The following is a 4,182-nucleotide window of genomic DNA, read 5'->3' as shown; positions in this document are numbered from 1 at the left end:
TCCATGAGATTATCTTTCCAAGGTTTGGCACACCACGGATGGTAATCAGTGACGGAGGGTCACACTTCATTGACTCAGCCTTCCGGAACTTTCTCAAGGAACTAGGGACAAAGAACAACATCGCGACTCCGTATCACCCTCAGACCAGCGGTCAAGCAGAAACATCTAACAAGCAAATCAAGAATATTCTGCAGAAAACCATGAATGAGATGGGGAGGGGATGGAAGCTGAAATTACCGGATGCACTGTGGGCATACCGTACAGCATACAAGACACCCATTGGAATGTCACCCTATCAACTTGTCTACGGGAAAACTTGCCACTTACCCGTAGAGCTGGAGCACAGTGCGAACTGGGCTATCTGGAAGTGGAACATGGATCTTAAAATAGCTGGAGAGTATCGAAAGCGCCAGATCTCGGAACTAGAGGAATGGAGAGATAAAGCTTATCATAGTGCCTCGATCTACAAAGAAAGAACCAAGAGATGACATGATAAGCGATTGAAGCCCAAGAACTTGAATCTCGGAGACAAGGTATTGCTCTTTAATTCCATGGTCAAGTTATTTGGTCATGGGAAGCTACGTAGTAAATGGCAAGGACCGTACCACGTCATCGACACATCACCACATGGAGCCATCACGATACAAGATGACGATGGTAACGCCTATAAGGTAAACGGTCAACGACTCAAGCTTTTCCTAGACCATAATAAAGCTCTTGATGAGGAGGTAGACGTGATTGACTTAGTCGATCTCGTAAAAAAGAGCCATATAGGCCAAAAGGGCAGGTGGGCCCATCCTACCTCTAAAACACCTGGCCCTACCTACTGACCCGCGCGAGCTGGGGCCCATTGGGGCCCAGCCTGGGTCAGCCGATCACTAGGTCGGCCGATCTTGGGCCAGGTCCTGTGAAGCCCAGTCTCGGTGCACGACCTCCTTGACCCACCTAGAGTCCAATTTCGTGAGGGGCGACGGCGTTTCGCGACGAGAAAAGAAGTCTCGTACCCTTCTTCTTCTCTTCAGAAACCCTAAACTCCACACCTTGTTTCCATCTATTCCTCAAAACCTCCATTGATTCCAACAGCATCCCACCATCATCAACCCATGGCCGGCAAAGGAGAACCCAAAACCGTAGCCACCACACCAACCATGACTCCTCCAGCGACTCTTCCAGCAATCAACACCCCAACTCCTTCAACTGAAGCAACAATGGAAGACGTGGCAACCTCAACACAGACTCCAGACGCTCAAAGGAGGAGCGTTGCCGCCAGTCCTTCGCCAAAGAATACCAGATCTCGGTCGTCACCTGCAAAGCCCAAAGACGACATGACTTCAGTGGGACCCACCATCGCCGACCTCACCGCAATGGTCCAGCAGCTATGCCTGGAGAATAGGCATCTCGAGGAATAGCTTGCGGAGAGGAAGATCGAGGTAGAAGAGCTTCGGTATGACCTACGTCTTCTGCGGAGAGGGTTGAGCGCTAAGATGAAGCGCTTGTTTGAGGCTACGGGTCACAAGGACCTCTATTAGGAGTCACTTCCTAAGAAAGGTCGTTATCATAGGTTTAGTAGGGCGCTAGTGTTAGTCGGTTCGTTTAGGTTTAGGTCAGTTTAGTTGCGCCCCAGTTTTATTTTAGAATTGTGAACTTTGGCTCCCCGGTGTTAATGCCGGTAGAGCCCCATTATCTTTTATATTTGGTTTGTTTTGTCTATGATCGAAGAGCAGGTCGAAAATAAGTGTGGAGGGAGATCCCATGACGCTACACATCCACGATCACATTCACACATCACGTGCACCTCCCGCTCCGACTCATGAGTTTGCACTACCTCACTGGTTTCCTCCATTTAGCGTTTCTAAACATGAGCATATCTTTTCAAATTCTTGAACCTGTTTAAGGAATTTGCTAAAAAGATCTCTTGATAGATCCCTTGGAAAAATATAAATAACGATACCCTAAATACTTCTGGGTGAAATGCTACAATGGTATATCTGTGCGCTTGTGGATCCTTCTATAATCGTTAAGACATATCGCACGACGTCCCATGCTGCCACTGCTATGGGGCGGCCGTCCCGGCATTTCTTGGCACCGTTGCTGAGAACTAACCATTCCTAATGATTGCGCTAAGAAATGCCAACAAGCATTTCTGGCACCGTTGAAGGGGATGGCACTAGGTGTAAAGATTTTACTAATGCATAAACATGGCATTGTGAAAAAAGAGGTAGCTACTGCTTATACAGGCTAATATTATCTTTTGTTTTCTCCTGATTGGATGAAAATAGGGTAGTGTATGACTGGTTTATCTTTGCCGACAAACTTTGTTGAAAATCCTGAGAAGCTCGTGAGAAGGGTCTGACCTCGTGTCGTCCCTCGTCAGCTCTCGTTGTCAACAAGCGAGCCAACTTTCCAGGCATCAGCAACAACAACCGAACCCATGGCTGAGAAGACTCTCCGTGACTTTTCTGTCCCCTCAGCCGCCAATGTGGCGACTGGACCCAACGCTGATGTTGGGGACGTGAACTTCGAGCTGAAGTCCAGCCTCATAAACATGGTGCAGTCTAGCCCATTCTGTGGCAAGCCAAACGAGGACACCAACGCCCACCTCCAGAACTTTCTGGAGCTCTGCAAGACCGTAACCATACGGGGTGTTACGGCTGACATCATCAGGCTTCGCTTGTTTCCTTTCTCCCTCCTGGGGAAAGCGAAACAATGGTTTTATCAGAACAAGAAAGCTGTCAGCACGTGGGACAAATGTTTTGCGGCGTTCCTCGCCAAATTCTTCCCGCTAGGCAAAACAAATACCTTGTGAGGAAAAATTTCAAGTTTCCATCAGATAGGGATGGAATCCATCCCGGAAGCTTGGGAGATACTCCAAGAGTACATACTCATCTGTCCTCATCATGCGATGGAAGAGTGGCTCGTACTCCAAAGCTTCTACAACAGGCTAATGACTACATCAAGAGCCCACTTGGACGCTGCTGCTAGAGGAGCCTGTCTTGATCTCACCATTGCCAAGGCCAAGGCCTTGATTGAGAAGATGGTCTCCAACCACGGCTGGAACGAGGAGCGTTCCCAGCCCCGAACCAAGGGCGGAATGCATACTGCCAAGGAGAGGATATGCTTGTCGCCAAGATGGACCTCCTACTCAAACATCTACACGAAAGGGCGGAATTCCAAGAGCACAGGAACAACTACGTCCAACCCATGAACTCGTACTTAACGTGCGAGGTTTGTGGTAATGGTGGACACTCGGGGAATGACTGCCCCGAGACCCGTGAAGATGCAGCCTACATCAACAACAACAATAACGGGTTCCGTCCACAAGGAGGCTTAGGGTGGGGTCAAGCACGCTGTTGACGGTCACTAACGACCAATTTAGACCGTCAACTCCTGCACAAAAAAGAACCAAAATGTGGAATAAATGCTAGAATAAATTTATTTACTAACGAATTCCACAGATAATGTTCTAGAATGTGTGCAGGTGATTTCTAGCTGATTTTGCAGTACAATGGTGTGGTTTGATCCAAGACACGATGTTCCAGCGAATCAAGACGCGACACATGTCAGAATATGGAGTAGAGGGCCCACCAGAGCAAGAAACCGACATTATAAAAGCTAAAACCCGTGCCAATGACAAGTGGGCCCAACAAGGAACCCATGGACCAAAAGGGAAGGTCGGTGGGCCCACTGGGAGGCCGGCCAACCTGCCCGTGGGCCCTACTGACTTAAACTGGACACGTGGAGAAAGCTGATTGGATGCTTAAGTCGGTTCGCCAAGGATCAGCTACAGAATGGACTCCCCTTGGCCGTGGCTCCCTCCTATAAATACAAGGGGGGGAGAAATAAACACACACACATCACACCCTCTCAACTCACCTTTTTCCCTTGGATCTTGAGGCCTTCATCCTAGATGCTTAGGTAGACTAGGAGGTGTAGAAGAAGAGGAGGAGAGTGAGGAGGAGTCGGGGGAACTGCCGGGTCTGTCGGCACTCTTCTCCGCTTATATCTCGACGGATGCTTATTCGGTTGTAAGTGTTCGAGACTTTCTTTGTTTGTTTATTTAGAATTAGAGTTTAGATCGCAAGTTAACATCTCTGCCTTATATTAGTTGATGTGTATGCTAGCGAGTAGCATTTGATCTTAACTTAAGACCCCAGATAGAAAAGGGTAGTCTTGGCCAGGGCT

At 48.5% G+C, this 4,182-nt stretch overlaps 1 non-coding gene across 1 annotated transcript; it reads right to left on the bottom strand.

Moving 5' to 3' along the window:
• Positions 1–2,797: 2,797 nt before the first annotated feature.
• On the bottom strand, positions 2,798–2,904 carry LOC120694383. Its single transcript, XR_005683466.1, has one exon. It is a non-coding gene; the product is annotated as a small nucleolar RNA R71 (small nucleolar RNA).
• Positions 2,905–4,182: the final 1,278 nt, after the last annotated feature.

Source organism: Panicum virgatum, unplaced genomic scaffold (assembly GCF_016808335.1).
Source record: "Panicum virgatum strain AP13 unplaced genomic scaffold, P.virgatum_v5 scaffold_5390, whole genome shotgun sequence".
NCBI classification, from domain to species: Eukaryota; Viridiplantae; Streptophyta; class Magnoliopsida; order Poales; family Poaceae; genus Panicum; species Panicum virgatum.
The sequence above is the reverse complement of the archived record's forward strand: the minus strand, read 5'-3'. Positions and strand labels throughout refer to the sequence as shown.